This window comes from Lichenostomus cassidix, chromosome 3 (genome assembly GCF_008360975.1).
Source record: "Lichenostomus cassidix isolate B80296 chromosome 3, HeHo_3.0, whole genome shotgun sequence".
In the NCBI taxonomy this organism is placed as follows: Eukaryota; Metazoa; Chordata; class Aves; order Passeriformes; family Meliphagidae; genus Lichenostomus; species Lichenostomus cassidix.
Genome location: NC_139483.1, coordinates 50,882,956 through 50,902,273, shown reverse-complemented (window position 1 = coordinate 50,902,273; position 19,318 = coordinate 50,882,956). Strand labels below are relative to the sequence as shown.

The 19,318-nt window shown below is 43.0% G+C and overlaps 1 protein-coding gene across 6 annotated transcripts in view; it reads left to right on the top strand.

Moving 5' to 3' along the window:
- HIVEP2 (HIVEP zinc finger 2) overlaps window positions 1-19,318 on the top strand; it is a 137,339-nt gene that overhangs the window by 80,853 nt on the left and 37,168 nt on the right. For 4 of the 6 annotated variants that reach the window (XM_085055720.1, XM_085055721.1, XM_085055722.1 and 1 more), the window contains one exon: window positions 3,443-3,540. The exons of the other annotated variants lie outside the window; for them this stretch is intronic. The gene's annotated coding sequence lies outside the window, so the exon portion shown is untranslated. The remainder of the gene's footprint in view (window positions 1-3,442; window positions 3,541-19,318) is intronic. 6 annotated transcript variants of the gene reach the window in all.

Sequence of the window (19,318 nt, the reverse complement as noted above, 5' to 3'; positions counted from 1 at the left end):
AGGAGAGTCATGACCAGGTATGACCAAATAGAATCACAGAGTCGTTTAGGTTGGAAGTCCAGCTGTTAACCCAGCACTGCCAAATCCACGACTAAGCCATGTCCCCCAAGTGCCACATCTACATGTCTTTTAAATACCTCCAGGGATGGTGACTCAACCACAGCCCTGTTCCAATACTTGACAACTCTTTCCATAAGGAAGTTTTTCCTAGTATCCAATCTAAACCTCCTCTGATGCAACTTGAGGTCATTTCCTTTTGTCCAATCATTTGTTAGTTGGAAGGAGAGACCTAGCAATTATACTAGAAATACTAGAAAATGCTCAGCAGTGGTGGTTGCATTGCTGTCTGTCTGATGGGCAGCTATTGGAGGCATACTCGTTTACTTCTGCTGCAAAGGAACAAAGGATCGCTCACATGTTTTCTAATACAGTGATAAAAACAAATTAAAGTTCCTGGTTTTACTATCAAAACAATAACTCTGGGAGATTTAATTAGGTAGAAAAACCCTGTTTGGTGACACGTGCATTATCTGGGCTTGTTAGAGACTCTACAGGTTGGCTGTTCCTTCACACCACGTCCTGTTTGCTAGAACCAGTGCTGCCATGAGATGGTAGGTTAGTAAGGAGATGCACTAGTACTGCCAGGACAAAATACAGCTGTCCTTAACCAGATCTTGCTTTGGATAATATTTTGCCTTCTTGTAAATAATGATTAAGCTTCTTAAAGACTCAGAAGCTCATCCAGCCTTCATTGAATGAATCAAATGCTAGAGTATTCTTTGAGGAACAATATTGAAGACAGTGAGGTTACCACAGCAAGAGGGAAGACATTGGCTTCCATCAGTTATGAGCTAAAATAAATTAGGGGAAAATGGAACATAGTGTTCCTCATGGATTTCAATTTCAACACCCTCTATAAAGCTGGACCAGCAGTAGTGTGGTTTTGTTCCATAAATGACATCTTTCACTTATGGCTTTATTGTGTTTTCAGGAAAGTCCCCTCTGCTTCTGCCAGGGTGCTATAGACAGGACTGAGTGTAAATTAAAATAAAGACCGTTGTCTTTTGGCTGCAGACTGCATAAACAAGTTCATGATGCATATTAATTAAAAATAACTGTGTGCAAGTGTAGCCAGCATCACTAAAACCAGTTAGGCCTGTGGAAGCACAGGGGGATCTGCTTTAGGGTTGGAAGGTATCCATGGCACACCAGGGAGAGGATGCTACAATCCAGAGCATCCCTAAGTCCTAGTGAAGGATGGGAGAATAAGCACTCATGACTTCTTTATTGCTTTGACCGCTTTATTTGCTTTTTTGGCTGGGACATTTTTAGGTCAACTGTAAAAGTAGCGATTGAAATACTGACCCTGCTAAATACAGTGTTTTGCCCTTGAGTAGAGCCATGCCAAGGTTTGACCAACAGATTAAAACCATATTGGGCCCTGTCTGTTCAAAGGTTCAAAAGTGATTCCTGGCTTCACACCCAGATAATTTCCTCGAAAGCTGTAGATTGGTGTGATAAAGCACCAGGGGCTGCAGCCAGAGCATATATTACTGTATATACTCAGATGCCTGTATATACTGCTGTTGACATTGCTGGTCAGTACATGTTATCATTTGCTATTTATTTTTGTTGCTGATAGCAAACATTGCAGGGAAAAAAAGCATAAGCATGCCCATTTTACTGCCAGCCGGTTCCAGGCCTGCTTTACCTTTCAGCTTTTGGCACCCTGTTTCCACCAGCTCACATCTGTGCTCTGGTAGTGGTGGAAGCACCATGTGTCACCCACCCCATAGAGGACAAGCTTTCCCTGTGAAGGGGCAGTGTGTGCAGCTCTTATACTCGCAGGAAGCAGAAGGAAGTTTGCTGTTGGCTTCACGGCTGGAATGGTCAGGCCACAGGCACAAATCCGCAAGTGCAGTGATAAGTTTGAGATGTTCCTGTCCAAGCCCTCTGGCATGCTTCTCTGCCATGGCTTGTGTGAGCCCTTGAGGAGCACATACCTTCTTCTGCTGCGGTGGCCTGATCACCTGAGATGGTGGCCAGCCAGGGCCCAGTGACATGGCCAGGGCAAAAGAGCAGGAGAAGCAGCAACATGTGCTGCACTTCTTGGTGGGACCCTGTGCACCCCTGAGGTGCTGTCCTATTCAGGAGCACATCCACCTGGGATGGCCACACTTGTTGCCTGTCCCTGTCACGTCACCTGGCATCTCACATGTGGGCATTCAAGGATGCAGGGAAAGCCTGAAAGAAAGTGCCCTGGGCAAAATGCGCTCTGTGGTTGTCTGTGTGTTCGTACCAGTCTTCTCAAAATCAGAACAGCCAGGCCTACTGGAGCATGTTTTCACTAGAAGATCACTGCAGGTTTGTTGCCTCAGTATTAACAAGGTGGGTGTTTCAGTCAACTCAACTGTGCACAAATTAGATATGAGTCTCCAGTTCTGGGTGCCTTGTCTGCATGCCCCAGTTAAGGGTACTCAATAACCCACTCCCTGCAGGTGTAAACAGGGCAGCCTATGGCTAGTCTAACGTCTAACACATTAATGAATGTATCTCCTGGTGCTCTGTGCCTCAGATGCACATACACTCTTGCACACATACCTACAAACAGGTCTTTTGTATGCAGAAAGTGCTTTCTTTGTGGTCATTCCCAGAGTGCCATCACATGTAAAGAGAGATGTCAGGATTATGACTGTTTTTCACAGCATATGCTAATAACTTATTTTCTAAAACAGACTAGCATCATATGGAAAAGGGAATTCCTAGAGGTGATCTCACTTTTAAAGCACAGTGCTAAACAGGGAAGAAGCAGAATTAAAGACAATCACATTGCTCCAGTTCAATAACAGGGAAGTATTTGCATTTAATTAAAAAGTATGTGCTCTTAAATTAGGATTTGGGCATGATGTTTTCAAAATTAGACAGAAATTAAGCAGAACACTTGGAATGACAAGGCCTAACTGTAAAGAGATGACATTTTTCTTTGACTAAAGATACTTCATGCTTTGTGTTTACCGTGCTTTTTGTATAAATCATGTTTGAAAATACATCCTTATTTGCACCTACTGGTCTTGTATGTCTGTTATTTTCATGTTTGGAAATACATCCTTATATGCACCTACTGGTCTTGTATGTCTGTTGTTTTCATGTCTGGAAATACATCCTTGTATGCACCTACTGGTCTTGTATGTCTATTGTTTTCACTTTGGCATATATTAGTTGATATGTATTCTAGCCCATGGCAAGTTGGAAACCACAAAGAGCTACTGATCGCGAGTACCACATTATTCTGAAGGTAGCAAGAAGGACTGTGACTGAATCTCTGAAGTTCTTACATGTATTGATATAGCTGACCCCATAATGTCAATTAGGTTATAAAATCAAACAGCAGGCTGAATTGATCACAGTCCTTAAAAATCTTTGATATTTGTTTTCCAAATAGGTGGAAGAGAGAGTCAACAGCCATATTTGCTGGAGTAGTGAACCAAATTGCTTTGACTGGAACCATTACTCACTTGCACCTTTGATGGCAGCAGCCAGGTAGGAGAGCGAAAGAAGGGTGGTTTTGCGTGAATTGAGGGAGTGGGTCTGAGACTATAGTTTTTCATTCCTAAAAGGCTTCATGTGGAAGTTGCTCATATTTAAATCCTGAGTATTCTTTTGTTACAACTGAATCCAGCTCTTGCTGAAATCAGAAACATTTCTCTTTTGGGACAGCTTTTTGTTCATTTGGAAGTGATGTCTTTGCTTTGTCCACATATTTGATTTGCCAGTTTCCCTTCTCTTATGTAATTCTTGCATCAAGTATCCCGGGAGCCTGCTTCTTGAACCAACAAGCAGAAAAGCATGCTTGTAAACATACAAGGAGATATGGTGGGTGAGGTTTTTCTGTCTGAAATGTTTGGAGATTTTTATTTACTTTGTCCTAAAATATAACTTGGTGATTTCTGCTTGGCAATGTTGCCATTTCAAGTGCACCATGGACAATTCAAGGTTCAATTTTTCCTCTGGATCTTGGACACTTGGGCACATAGAAACTGCAGTTACGGAAGTGCTGATGTTGTTGTATGCAATAACACCCAAGATAGCTTAAAGTTAGTGGATCCCCAATAGAGGTCTTATCAGATAGTTCAGAAGACAATTCATCTTGTCAAGAAAAGGTCCATTTTCAGCCACTCACAGCAGCTCTGCCTTTATTTGGGTTGGTAGTCAAAAGCTGGTCAGTTTCACATTGACAGTCTCAAAAACTGTGCCTGTGTGCAGTACACACAGTTACTTTTGTTCCTGTAGGAGACCTGAAGCACTGAGAAGCTGCTCTTCTGTCATCTTCTCTCCACAGGCACATCTTTGATGGGCAGAGAATTGTTAGCTCTTAGAATTTAATAAGACTAGCTTGACTAGCTTAAAAGAACAAAAAGTTAAGGAAAAGTTTGATCTCTCTCATTGACTTTTTTTTTTTTTTTATTTTTAATTATGCAATATTTATCTTCAGCCATAGGAGCTAGCTCTATAAGGAAGACACTGGAAATTCTCATGTGATATCATGAGTGCAGAAAAAGTGTTCAAAGAAACACAGAACATATTTTGAGATAACCATAATATTTCAGAATTATGTAAATAGTCTTGGACCTATGTTTCATTCTGTATATGAATTCAGTGAAAGAAGGGGTTAAATTGAGAAGGACAATCCCTTGAACCTTTGCTCAACCCTGGAACTGATCCCAGATATTCTGCAGTCCAGGGTGGTGCTATATGGGATATCTCTTCTTATGGATCCCTCTCAAGGTCCCTGCAATGGAAGTCATGGGTGTCTGAGTTGTTCCATTTCCACTCTGCAGTGTCTGAGAGCAACCGAGATGTTTCCACACAGCCTGGGATCAAGGTTGGGTGGGTGAAAGGGTGGGAACTGATGGCTGTCACCAGAGCTGTTACCCCCGCCAGAGGTCCTGTGGAATTTCTGTTTAAAGTTCAGCAGGAAAATAAACTGTCCTCATGCACCCCTGAGCTCTGTTGCCAGTTTGGAAAGCATTAACAGCGTGTGAAATTTATAAGGAGGAGTAATGGAATACTGCTGCAGTATGGAAACCTGGCCATGTCCTGACTCACCAGGCAGGATTTAAGTGGAAAACTGAGAACTTTGGTACACAAGAGTATGGCAGCCATCCTCTGAAACGGGGTTTTAGCACACATTTTTCAGGTTTTGTTAGCATGTAACTTAATGGCACTTGTGTGCATTGGGCCCTTATCGCTGTGGCTCTTGTACACTGAGGACTCTCCCCGATAATGTGTCAGCCGAGTAATGGCACACTTCACTTTTTGTTTGGAACAATTGAATTTTAGAATAGATGCTCTCAATTAACATAGTTCAAACCAATGTTATTGTAACTATGATGATATGTACCACTACCTTGTGTGCTAAGGATATTAAGGCAAGCACTTAATACTGGTAGGGTAGTAAATACGCTGTGTGAGCTAATAAAAGGCTCCCATTAAGAAACAGAACCCTGTTACTGCCTACTTTACAGGTGAAAGCTTGCAGTCTGATTCCACCACTAGGTACGGGGTGGTAGGAAGGCACATTTTCCCCAAGGACCAGAGCATGCAATGCTGCCAAACCAGCAGTCCCAGGCATCCTTCAGGGAATGTTTTCTGCAGCTGAGCAAGATTGCACAAGCTGTGGTGTGGAGGACTAGCTGCTTTATTTTGGCTGAGAATCCTTTGAATATACTGGTCCTGATTCTCTACCGCCTGAAACCTTTTGCTATTTATACCTGGGTAAAGTGAATGCCAAGCGAGCATAAAATGCCACTACTCTGGTGCTAAAGGAGCTGTTATCCACTTTGCCCAAATATAAATGGCTATGCAAAGGGTGAAGCAAGTTCAAGGTCTCTCTTTGTGTTGTGACATTGCCCCTAGATCCTGCTGCTCGTTGCTGACAGTGTGAAAGAAGGAGGCTGCGTCTTCCTGTAGGTTTGAGCTCAAGATGTGCAAACTCGGGGGAGCGAGAGCACTCGCTTCTGGTCCCGCTAGTAGCCAGAGAGAAACGTGTTTCTTCCTTCACTTCCTGCAGGCAGCCAAGGAGGGTGGCTGGACAGCAAATCCATTCGCCAGTTCCCTGACAGTCTGTGGCAGGGAGCAGGGAAATGACACTCGAAAATGTCCAGAGGAGGCAGAAATGGGCACTACGCTCTTCAGCCTCACAGCTGCTGGGCACGAAAGACTGCATCGGGGGACGGGAGGGATGGGGAAGGAAAAACCCAAGCCTGGAGCAGCTGCCGCCTGCCAAAAACAAAAACAAAAACAAAACTGACCCCAAGAGCCGTAGAAATCAGAGCTCGTTTAATGAAATCGAACAATCACACAATACGTGTGGCCCGTGCAGCCGCCCGTGCGCTGACATGCCGTGTGTTGTAAGGACGCGGTCCTTGAAATCCTCTGGCACCGCGAGCTACTGCTTTCAAACCAGAGCAGAGACAGATAAGGATATCGTGAAGGAGAAATTTGGTGTTGCGTATTATAAAACTGCATCATTAAAAAACCTCCATGCTTTTGGCAGTGTTTCATGTCTTGTAAATAGAACCCATATATATTCATGCGTATTTTAAGCAGAATTTAGTGTACTGCAATTTCTGCCATCTAAGCAGATATCTTGGTAAAGTAATTTAAAAACAGAGCTGTTTTTCTTCATAGCCAGCACTTCACCAATTAAACAACAAGGCCAGCATCCTGTGTTAGGCATCTTGACCCAGGGTCTGCCAGGCATCTGTATACCTGCTGAAGGCAGTGAAGGAGTTCAGGAGTTGACGCAGCACTGGGTGAGGACATCAGTGGCTGGCTCTCCCTGGGCAGAGCTGCGTGGGGATTGTGTGCTGCAGTGCACACTGCTGTGCAAGAGACACTTCGAAAAAGCAAGACATGCAAATAGTCTTGAAATACAGGCAGCAGGAAGGATTTTTTATAATGCCTAGATAAACCTCTGTATGTTTCATTTCTGTATAATTCTGCAAGTAGCCTACTTTTTGCTAGGAATAGGGGGTCAGAACAGCATGAACACTGAACCACTGAACCACTGAACCCCCCACCTGGTGGTATTAATTTTACGTAACTTCCAAGACATCTATATACCTATTTGCATCTATATTTCACTCTGTCTAAAAATATCTTAAGGTCACAGATTTGAGGCTTACAGCTTCAATTAAGACATAGAGCGAACAATTGCAATTTTAAATCTGCCAGTGACATATATGCAGAATTATTGTTACATACCATGCTGTAGTAACGCTAAATTATTTCAAAATATAAGCAAGACACCATACTACAATTTCAGTCATTAAAAGTAATCCTATAAACCTTGCTGTGTTCTTATCAGAAATTGGAAGAATTTACATTTTTGAAAAATTACAGTCCAGTGCCCTGTGCAAATCTGTGTGAGTGGAGTCTCTTGCTCACTAACACTTTGCTAAAAAGTTCTGAGACTGCAAATTTTAGCCAGTCGGGAAGCTCAGATCCACACTAGCAGTTACCTCCAGATGGCTGCACTTTCATTTGGTACTAAGCCTTCTAGCATCTCAGCATTTGCATGTTTGGGATGGTGATGTGTACTGTTCCACTTGTTTTTGCCAGAAAATGTACAGGGCATTGTATCATAAGTTTTGACACATGGTATAGCTCAAAGAAGAGGTGAGAAAGAGTGTGGGGAGAGAGAAGGGACAAGGAAAATAGGAGGACAGGAAAAGAAAGGAGTAAGAAAATGCAGCAAGAGGAGTTTATGTCAGTGTAATGAATTCAGCCTGACTGGAAAATACAATCTGACTGCAAGTTGTGAATTTCATTGAATTTGATCCAAGAAAGACACAGCTGAGCAATCTGCAGGAAGCAATCTTTTCCTAGAAGTATGCAGCTCCAAACTGTACAAATTCTTCCACTGGTCGTAAAATGTCTGTCTGCCACTGAACCTGTGCAATCAGATACTTCTGAAGAGAAAGTGTTGTACTGAAACAGTCAGCTAACGAATAACAAGAAATATCACTAAATGTAGAGTTTTGAAAGAAGAAAACCCATATAATTTGAAGTTGGTCCATGAAGCCCTAGTGATAAGGACAGTTAATCATTTCTGGTGCAGCTGTTTCCTGACATTTCTGCAAAATGTTGTGGAAAAATTAATGAAGGTTTGTTCAGTAATGGTTACAACCTTGGCTAGTGGAAAATATGACAGTATTTCCATCGTCAATTAAGAACAAGCAAGGCTTTTTTTTCCGTAGGGGAAGTGGTATGCAGTTTGTAGTGCACAGGAAACTGTAGACTTGAGAGCAGCTGTGTGATAGTAACAGGTATGCAGAGAATATGGAGAAGGGCCCGGGCCCTCTTCTCTTATCACATGTGCTTCAGTGTAGTAGAAGTAGCCCTGTTATATACTGGAAATACTGGATACTTATGCTATCTAGCATGTGGGGTATTCCTTCGAGTGTCTGGCTCTGAAAATAAATGCCCTTCTTGTCACTTCAGTAACAAAGCTTGCATTAATAAGGCTTTCATTGCAATTTTATTTTATTACTGTGATGTTGCAAAGTGGAGACACGCAGGATTTTTTGCCCATCTCTGAAATTCAAATTACTTGCAGCTCGACCTCGGGGTGTCTGGTTGCCGTAGCCATGCAGCATGCCTTGGTGAGCACACGTGGTTGCTGTGCTGCCTGGGTGTGGAGCAGCAGTGGGGCCAAAGGGGAGCTCGCTGGCCTCGTGTGCAGTGCATGGGCTGAGTGTGTGAACTCAGTGTCATGCGTGTGTATGTGGTGCTGCAGATAGCCAAGAAAGCGCCTGGAAACACGAGCGTGGCCAAGAGGTGCATTCCTGTTGCAGGTCAGCATAGCTGAAGGTCACTGTAGCAGCTGAGCAGTGGCCTTTGACCATTTCTTCACCTTGTAGCCCGCAGCCTCTGGCAGGCAGCCAGCTGCTGACAGGCTTCTCCAGTGGCACCTCAGGGCTCCTGCTCCTGCCAAAGCTCCACTGTGCTTGTGGTCCTCCAGCCCAACTCAGTTTGGGGCATGCTGGATCCTCTCTGTGCTTGAATAGGCTGTATGGGGCAGAAGGTAGTTGCAAAAGAGAGTTTCACTCTTTAGAATAAATTGTGAAGACCAGTCCCGTACAGTCAGTAGAATTAACTTTTTTACTCAAAGGCTTCTCAATTTTATTTTGTGTTAAAAATGCATTAGTGTGAAATGTCCAGGTCTGCTACAGAAATACTGTAAATCACCTCAAATGTTTAGGTGAATGATTTAGGTGTTCAGTACCTTTCTAGTACCTTTCTGGACTGTGAGGTTTTGTACAAGCTTGCCTACTGTAATAGGTTTTTTATTCCTCTGACTTCCTGGGATACTTTGAGCCCTACCATAAATATGATTTCTAGCCTGTTTACACAGTATGATGATTCATGCTAAAGTGGTGGATAGAAGATGCATTATAATGAATGGTTTATGCTTTCCTAATATCACTCTGTAAAGGAGACACTTACTCAATGATCCTCCTACAAATTTAGAAGACCCTTAGCAAGCTTGCTAAAAATGTTTGTCTTGCTCTCTTGTAATGGTAGCTGTAGAGTGTGTAGTTCTTATTGACAGGTTTAAGCTAGTGTGAAACAGTTAATAATGATAGAGTTATATCCATGATTTGTGACCATTCACGTAATGTAAGCACATGAAAGTCAGCCCCAAATTTTCTCTCCCTGACTTCTCTCGCAGTCCGCTGTGAGAAGCTTCATTTAAGATTCTCCCAAGCCTGCAATCCCTAGGGCAGGTAAACCTGTTGCTGGAGTCAGTGACAGCTTTACCTGTATCAGAGCTATCAGAGCATTAGAGACAGCTCATATAAGAGCTTCTAGTTAGTCTTGCTTTGGGACATTAAAAGATTAATCCTTCAAGCACCCCATCTGTAACCACATGCACCCTGCCACTGCAGTCAATATACTCTCGAGCCCGCAGTGAGACTGCTTGTGTGCTGCAGGGTTTGCTCGGGAGTGAGGGAAAGACGAGGATTTTGCTCTTGCAGTGTATCTGATGTGGGAAATCTGAGGGTGCTGGGTCAAACATGAGCTGCTTTTAAACTTCTCAGCATGAGGGCTGTGCCTACAACTGCTTAGGAATTTCCCATAAAAACAATTTGTCAATTGAAAGCGGAATTTCCACAAGAACAAGTTTTCCACTGGAAAATTTCCATATTGCTATTTTTATATTTTTGTTTTCCCATGGAAATCTCCGAATGAAATACTTCCCTTTAAGTCACTTTACTCCACAAAGACCTTTGATTAGCTGATCTGAGCTAAAAAGGTTTCAGTTGCCATTAAGTTGCATCTGCCTATTATATCTCTTGTCGCATGATGAATGGCAGTACAAAAATTTTATGCCTAAGATGTTCCTGTGGGCAGATCACCTTGACAGTCTTCGTGTCCCACACTGTGTTGTAGTCACTTGTGTGAAGAAGTCTACTAAATACTGAAAAAGCAATGTCAAAGTGAAACAGATTCTAAAATAGAGGCCCCAAACCCTAGGAAACCAGAGGAGTTTTGTGTATTTGTGAACATATATCTTTGCTGTTTAAACTCAGTTTCCAAATTTTTGTGTATTTTACACTGGTTATTTAAAATGTCTATGGGGGCTGTAAAACTCTTGGAGTCCTTTTGAGATTAATGGAGAATAAATAGTATGTTTAAATGATTGTAAAATTGACTAAGATCTCACAATCAGGATGAAGGACTTCCACTTCTCTTGTTTTAATGCCTGCCCTGACAGCTCCTACCAAAGGGAGCTGGGTAATGGCTGAGACATTACTGTAGGTGCCTGGACACCTGGTGCTGAGCATATGGGAAGGGAGAGGAATGCTGCTGGCACCAAGGTGTTCATCGTGTCACACAGTGACCTCTTATGGATGAATGTTAAAAAAGAATGAATACCACTTTTACTTTTTAAACTGCTGATTTGAATAGTACCAATATTTGTAGTAGCACCTATTGGTGCTGCGTTCTCCCTATGGTACTGTGTCTCCAGACTTCTATGAATCTTTGTCTTGCTATTTCTCATCAGTTCTCCATCCTGTTCTCGTTGTCACATGGAGCAAGTTCTACTCACAGCACTAAAACTTTGGTTATTTTCCATGGTGACCAGCTGGCAGTTGTGGTGATTGTGACTGGTGCCACGCACAGAGCACTAGCCCCTGTTGTTCCCGAGGGAAATGTCCCGCAGGAGGAAATGGACCGTACCAGAAAGCACACTCTGTGACAGCCACTGTACCAGAAGAAGCTTGCTATCTACATGAGGCTGAAGGCAGGTGCAGATTTTTTCACCTGGGGCACACAGGAAGCAGCATGGCCAATGTCTGACTTTCCTTCAGGCAGCCTCCCCGGTGCATGGGAGCTGTGGTTAAATATTACAGTCTAACCTTTAACTTGTGCACAGACTGAACAAGAGCTAACTAACTTTAAGCCACTAGCTCCATTTTAAGTTTCTCTTCCACTGGATGAAGGGCAGTTGACTCTCAATTATATCTTCCAAATGAATGACCCAGAGTGAAAATCCCAGGCTACCTTTACCTACAGCAGAGTATGGTGCCAACACATCTAATGTGTCCTTCTCTGTCCCTTGTTCTGCCCCTCTCATAGGATTTTTTCGATTTTCCATTCCTCCTTACTCTGTCACTGGTTTGTTTTGACCCTCATAATTTTCATTGGGTTGCCTGAATCAGATTTCTGAGTGCTGACTGTTGGATCTGAACCTTCTTCCTTCTCAGAGGGTTGGACTCACAGCTTATTGAGAACCAGCTTATGGAGACCTGTGAAATGAGGAAGGGTTTTTGAAACCTACCTTAGTCATTAATCCTGCCAACATCCCCATTCTTACCAGATGGTGCTGGGAACCCTCCCAGCCCCAAACCCTTCTGCTTCCCCACTGCTTAGCTGCCCCAGTGGTGCTGAAGGCAAAGGTGACAGATCTGAATGGAAAGAAGAGACACATAAGGACTGGTCATTAATTCTTTATTTAAATATATCAACAGTTGTCTTTAGGTGATACCAATATAAGTCATTCCAGAGAGCAGCAAATAGGCTTCTATGGTAACAGCAAAGACTTAATTGTACCAAAAATCTGAACACAATATGTCTCCATCATTTCCCCTTGTGTGTTGTCCTTTGGGAAAAACAACAAAGCCCACCTCACCCTATACTAAAATGCAAGGTGTTCTTCAAGTATAATTGAAACTGGAGTTTACGTTCACCTGTTAGAATTTGAAGACTAACTGAAGGAATTATCACAGCAGTTATTCACACTGTTTGGCAAGAAAAAAAACAATTGGCAAAACCTGCATTGGTGACAATCAGTTGTATTTCATGCTTGCATTGCGAAGGCCTTGGTTCTAAATATAAGAAAGGCAGAAATTGTTCTGTTTAGTGTGTCCTAAAATTATCCAGCACAGAAATACTTTAAGGAAGTGTAAAAATGAATTCTCAATTTCTCAAAAGGCAGATTAAAGGGGAAGGCATGCTGATGTGGAAGTATTGAATAAATGCTATCTCGGTAACAATTATACCAAATGTAGGGAAGAGTCATACATGTCATGTCCTTGTTATAAGATTCATGGAGAAAATACTCCCACTCAGATAGAAATTCACTGTAAACAGCTCTCTTGATGTTGGAGTTGATGTACTTTTGAAGATGCAGTGGCTCTTAGAAGGAAAGGAGCATGTTGTGCAATAATGTGACCTTACGTTGCATAGACACTTCCAGTTTTGGAATGTGAAATGTCTGAAACTGGGAGTGGGCGGACAAGAGGTGGAGCCAGGCAGGAGCCTGGGTGGCTGCGTTTCTGAGAAACTCTCTGCTGCTGGTGAGTACTGCTAATTCGCCAAGCACACGGCTAAAGCCCTGAATAGACCTAAGTCGAACCACCAAACAATATCAAGTTTCAAATGGACATGGAGCTATAGGGTGATATTTTGGAAGTTAATTGTATAAAACCTAGTTGAAAACAAGGCTGAATTCTTTCAGACCCGAAACCACAACCTCCCAAAATGCGTCAGAGACTCTTGGTGCTGCAGCGAGGTCAGCTTCCCTCCCCCCCTACCTGTGAGTCAGGACAATTCTATTAAAGGAAGCTTTTATTGGAGACTCTCGATAGAGAGGTAGACAACATGCAGGTGGTGAGGAGCACAGTGGGACAGAGTTTGGATCCTGTGCCTGTATTAATGGTCATCAACAGGCAGAAGACCATTTTTTCTGGAGAACAGTGGGATACTAAGGAAAGAATAGTATTTGGGCAAGAGGTAGGTTTGACTGATTTCACCTTCTGTCTAATTAAAACTTGGATTCAGAGTCCACTCAAGCTGGCATTGTATCGATGTCTCAAGAGGGACAAAGGCTAAGTCTCTTGTGGGCTTGATGCCCTCAGTGTTGGTCCACAGTTCCTTCTGTATCTTCTTTTGCTGAAAGTCACAAAAAAAAAAAAAATTAGAGTAGCTCAGTTCACAGTAGAGAAAAAAAAGAAAACCAAGGGGGAAACAGAATGTATTCGACAGGTGGGAATTTCAGAGGTGTTATCTTGATTTTCAGTCAAGGCAGACACTTTTTAAAATAGAAACTTCCTGTGGGGTAGTCACCCACTTACTCTTTCCTTTTCTATACATCCAGACCTGCTCATGGGTGTATCAACACTACTGGGACTTAAAAATATCTGTGAGCAGTGCTGCCCCATTTATATTAGCGTGCCCATAACTTTTTTCTTGTTGTTTGTTATTGCTGTTATTACCTGGACTGCTCTAGCAGAATGCTAGCATAGATGAAATTCCTGTAACAAGCAGTATTTTTTTGCAACTTGCAGCTGTGGTTTTAGATGTGCTCTTCTTCTAATGCTGCCAGATGTTCTGTGCTTCCTGGACTCATGGCTGCTGGAGAAGATGTTAAAGCAGTCTGTGATTAAAAAGATACCTCTAGAAATAATTTACTGTATCAGTGCTTCTATTATTTCTATGTAAGATTTCTAGCAGCAAGTAAGAGATCCTGGAAACCAGCTGTAGTTATTTAATTCATGACCTGTCAGGAAAGGTTTTGGTTTCCACTCCTGATGAGCACCTTGAGTGAAAAGCAGAGTATGCAAAGGGCTGACCTACCTGAGCCCTCAGCCCAGTGGGTAGTTCTGCATTTTAGTGATTTTCCTGAGAGCACCCCATGTGGAGTTTTCCGCTTTGTTGAAGGCTTATGTCGTAGTGGTTTGATCCATTTTCCATTTCATTGGTGGAATATTTCTATTAACTTTCCCACAAGCTGATTCAGACTGCATAAAAAGGGGAAAAAATAAAAGATTCAGATTTGAATCCATGGGTGGTGCATTTTATAAGCAGCTTCATAAATGCTTTGTTTCTAGAGGTGTAAATAACCTTTTCTTTAAAAAATGAAAAACAACTGGATGCACTTCTTGTGTCCCTCTGCCAAGCATTCATTAGCAAACACTCAGGTAAATGGACCTCTTTATGCAGCTATGTCTGAGCCCGTATGTGGATCTATTCACACGTGGAGTTTGAGTTGGAGAAAATAAGGTGCTCTTGATAGACTTGCTGTGGCAGTTACCTGCCTGAGATTGCATTTGTGTTTCCCATTCAGAAAGTTTTAAGTCTAAGGATGGTTGTGATGGAAAAAGACCTAAAGTGCAAAGCAAGGCTGTGGTTTATCTGAGCTTTATGATGAGGAGGGTGTGGGCAGACAAACCGAAGCAGAGCTGTGTGGTCTCCCAAGAGGGGTGTAGACCTACACCAGGCAGAGGATGCTCCTGGACATTTTGAGAGCACTAGCTGCCACATTCCCCTTTAGTGTGATTCAGCAAATTGTTTCCTTGTTGGATAAGATGGAAGTATGCTTTCTCTGCCATCTGCCTGGTTGACTGCTGTCCAAACCTGCTCTGACCAGTCAGCAGGAAACATGAGTACCTTTGACCTCCACTGGCCCTTTTCTGGCCTTCCTCTGCCCTTTACTCTTTCTGGCAAGGTCCTGTTGCAGTTACACTGCAGAATAGCAGCCTAAGTGCCAGCATCTTCCAGCTGTCATGTGAAACTGCAATTTGGTTCACATCAGTTCTGTTCTTTCTCTAAGCAGTTTATACAGAATATAAAAGTTCATATCCTATCTTATGATTAGATTTGACATCCTTGAACAGATCAAGGAGAAAAATGAATTGCTACCCTGAAGAAAGTTATGAAGAAAAATATCAGAGTGATGGCTTTTTTGCTTTTAAGTTTTGCTGATCAGAAATCAGAGACTGAATTTTGGATCAAACATCCATAGCGATTTTGCAATCAAATACTCCCAGCTTGTGAAGATGCAAACAGCAGCTCCTCCAGCTTGCTCTAATGAACCAGCAGCTCTTTGTTGATGCTAGCAAAGCAATTAGGCTCCCTGTTACGCAGTTGCATCTGAGCAATTTGGTTTATTTTACTCAAGCAGACCTCACCAATCCACAATTAAAATGGCATTTTCATCTCACACTTAGGGGTTGAGAAAAAAGCTTTTGAAGGTCTTCGTTCCTCTGACAAGCTTGGGAGAGGAATAAAATCAAAGAAGGTTTTTTTTGTGGCAGGAGTTGGGTCGTGACTGAGACAGTTGGCTACTTCATTATAGCAAACACGTAGGTGGCCTTTCTCATGTTTTGAGATGCAAGAGAGGAGCTCTGACTTGACTGACATCTTTGAGGGGAGTGGAGTCAATCCTTTGCAGAAGGAGGGTCAGGTCAGCTGTGCCATATGCAGCATGCACTGACAGTGAGCCCTTTCCTTTCAGCTGCTTTGAAGTTACAATCCCTATCTTTTTGGCAGGATCAGATCCAAGTGGTGAGATGGCCCTGAGTTCAGGCAACTTAAAATGTCGATAATTTTTTGCACCTGTTTGACTGTAGTATTTATAGCTCATTTTTACCCGTGCTTTCTTTACAGTGTAGCAGTTACTGGCAGACTTCCTTGCTGGTACTGGTTCCACTCTGAAGGAAAGCCTGGATGTAATTTGGAGGATCATTAGGGTGAGATCAGCTCTTGAAACCTGAGTCAAGTTAATGATGAAACTTGAGTTTTGTTAATAATACATTGCAATTATTACTGCCAGGAGGGCAGATTCCTCCTATTTCTCATCTTTTTAGCTTGAGGATCCAAGTTACAGTGATCTTGTTCAACTTGTCGGCTCTTCCACCCCTTGCTTGGGTCTATAAAAGGAAGATGCCTGGTGTCTACCACCAGATTTCCAGTTGAACTTTCCCAGGCAGAGCAGTGTCTCTGCAGATGTTGGTGTGTTACACGAGCTGGTATGCAGAGGGGCCGAGAGGAGGATACATGATCAACAGATGAAGCAGCAGAACGTTAATAATAAAAGACACCTAATTGGATGTGCCCTTTTGCCCAGCAACGAGGACATATGTCAGTGCACAGCAGGCACCAGGCCCGTGGAAACCTGGTCCCACCTCCTATAGGTCTTCCTGAGGACAAAATTGCATTATGAGCTGAGCCGCTTGCCTGCTGCAATTGCCAATAAAGCATTGATCCTAACCTCTGTGTAGACTGCATCTATGCTTGCACCTCCGACATGCTGGGCCAGATTGGAGAGGTGACATAAATCATGGTGTGCCTTACGTGTTGGTGAGTGGGAGGGTAGAGCACACTGGGGAAAATGACACCACGCAGAGGTGGGAGGGAGAAGGCTGTGGCAGGAAAAGCAACCTGTGGCAGGATGTAGGAAGATGTGAGACAGCGCAGAATCTCCTTACTTAATGCTGTATTTTCTTACTGCCTCCCATAGCCCCTGCTGCAGCCTCCTCTGCTGTCCTGTGCTGGCGCCTGCTGCTTCCATTTACCCGTGGTGGGGTGGGGTGCTTTAACCAACTGTAGGCTTTTATTTTGTGGGAAATGTAATTGGGGAACTGCTGTGCCATCTGAGATGCAGGAAGCTGCTACACCCCACCTGTGCCATGTGTTTGTGAAGGCGTGAGTTAGTGACTTACTTTAGCACAAGATGAAATGGCCTTAAGTTGCACCAGGGGTGGTTTAGTTTGGGTATTAGAACTTTCTTCATAGAGAGGTTGGTCAAGCATTGGAACAGGCTGCCCAGGGAAGTGGTGGGGTTACCATACTTTGAGGTCTTTAAAAGTCTTGTAGATGTGGCACTTTGGGACATGGTTTAGTGAACTTGCCAGTGTTAATGGTTGGGCTCAATGATATTAAAGGTCTTTAACAATCTGAATGATTCCATGATTCTTCATTTGGTGCAGGAAGTTTCCAACACCCACAATTTAAACACTGGCCAGAAGAGAAAGCCTGTACCAGGAACTTACCCAAAAAAAAAAAAAAAAAAAAAAAAGAGCTACCACCCTGTTCTGTTTTACTTCTGCTGATTGTCTTGCCTGTATTATGACCAAGTATTATTTTTGACACTGAAAGCAGAAAGTTTGTGTACCCTTGAATCCCCGAGGGGTAGGCTTAGTACCATTCCAGCAGATCCTCATCATGATTCTGGCAGCAGAGGAGGCAAGGAGGAGGTGAACCAGCAGCACTGGAGCGCCCAGGGAAGGAGGAAAAACTGAACTGACTGAAAAGTTCCCATTTCTTTCCCTCGAATTATTTTCGAGTCAAACCTTCCCTTGGTTTTACATTTGATTTGGGCACAGCTGAAACTCTCTTATGGGGATGCTGACAGCCCAGAGGCCAAAGGCTCATGTGAGTGTAGAAGGGCTGAGGTGGCACCTCTCCGTTGCAGGCCCTCTGGAACGGCACAGCAGTGCTGCAAGTGCGCCCAGCCTGTGGGGAGCTGAGGGGAGACTGCCAGGCTTTGCTTGCAACATGCAGCCAGCCCTGGGGTGCAGAGCTTTGGGGAAAAGACACCAGTCTATGCTACAGAATTTTGAAAGTACAATGTAATAATAAGTTTTATGTTTTCTTAAGTGTACAGCAAGGATATTTTTCTAATACACTTTTCTGCAGTTTTCTTAGTTTAATCTTCTCCTTTGTGCATGTTTCTTTAAATAGGTACAATCTTAAAAAGAGAGGTAATATATTACTGTTGCTTAAACAGAATTTCTGCTCCAAATCTGAGTGGGGGGATAGGCTGAGGTTGTGATCACTATGCTTTTAACTTTATAATTTAAGATCCCCAAAGTGGTTGAGGGTATGTGGTCCTGTCTCCTATTAACTTCATGGAAATATACTGCCAGAATATGGTCTTCAGTATTTAAGCCTACTAATAATTATTTTTACATCCATATTTACTCTAGTACAGTAACATTTATTCTTCATTTCAGTTGAAAATTAAATTGTGTGAAGAATAGTATCATCAACTGATTTGTCTTGCATCACCATGTTTATCTATTCTAGTAAAAAAATCAGTGATTATTAAATTTACTGCTAAGGCATAGAATGAAAAGACAAAACTATGATGCTGAACAAAGAGTGCTTGCATCAATGGAAATTAATCACAGCATATCAAGAGAAGAACATGGTCTCAATTTCCCACTGGAGTTAATGTTAAAAATTTAATCTTATTAACTTCAATTACTTTCTGTTTAATTTTAAAATCAGAGGAAAATAAAGATTGTAATGTCAAAATAATAATTTAGATGGAATCTTGCATATGAAGCTGCCAGTGTGTAACAGTGGGCTTTTTCCCCTGTTGTAAATGAGAGGAAAGGTCTGGTAAAAACCTGTGTGTTTTTATTTAAGCCTGGCCCCAGCAGAACTGATGGGCGGTATTTGGAGCCACACAGGAAGGCTGCATAATAATGAAACAAACCCCTCTTGTGAGCGTCAGCCAAGCGAGTCATGATATCAAATAGAAAAAGCAAAATTGTGGGAGAGACCATTTGCTTGCACAGCTCATGCAGAGCACTAGACAGCACTAAAAATTTGGCATGAGTGTGGCTTCCAGTAGTGGTATTGCAGCCACAAGCTTTAAATAGTTGCAGATGTTCTGAAGGGGGTTGTGGGGATCATCTGTGCCTTCCTTTGGGAAGAAGGGAGCGAAGCTCATGGGCTGCAGGAGCACAGAGTTGCCCTGGAAGGAGACTTGGCTGAACATCTCTGAAGAGCTCAGCTGGGTGTAGCTGTGGCTCACCGTTGTTGCAGTCAAACCCATGGGATGCTTAGGGCTCCTGTTGGGATGAGCAGTGGGATTGTCTATGTGTAGTTGGATGGTCCATGTGCAGTTGGATGGTCCATGTGGCAGCCCCACCAAGGCTGGCCAGCACCAGCAGCAGGCCAAGCCCTCCTGTTCTTGCCCAAGGGGTGACCCTTTGGCTACAGCCTGAAATGGGAG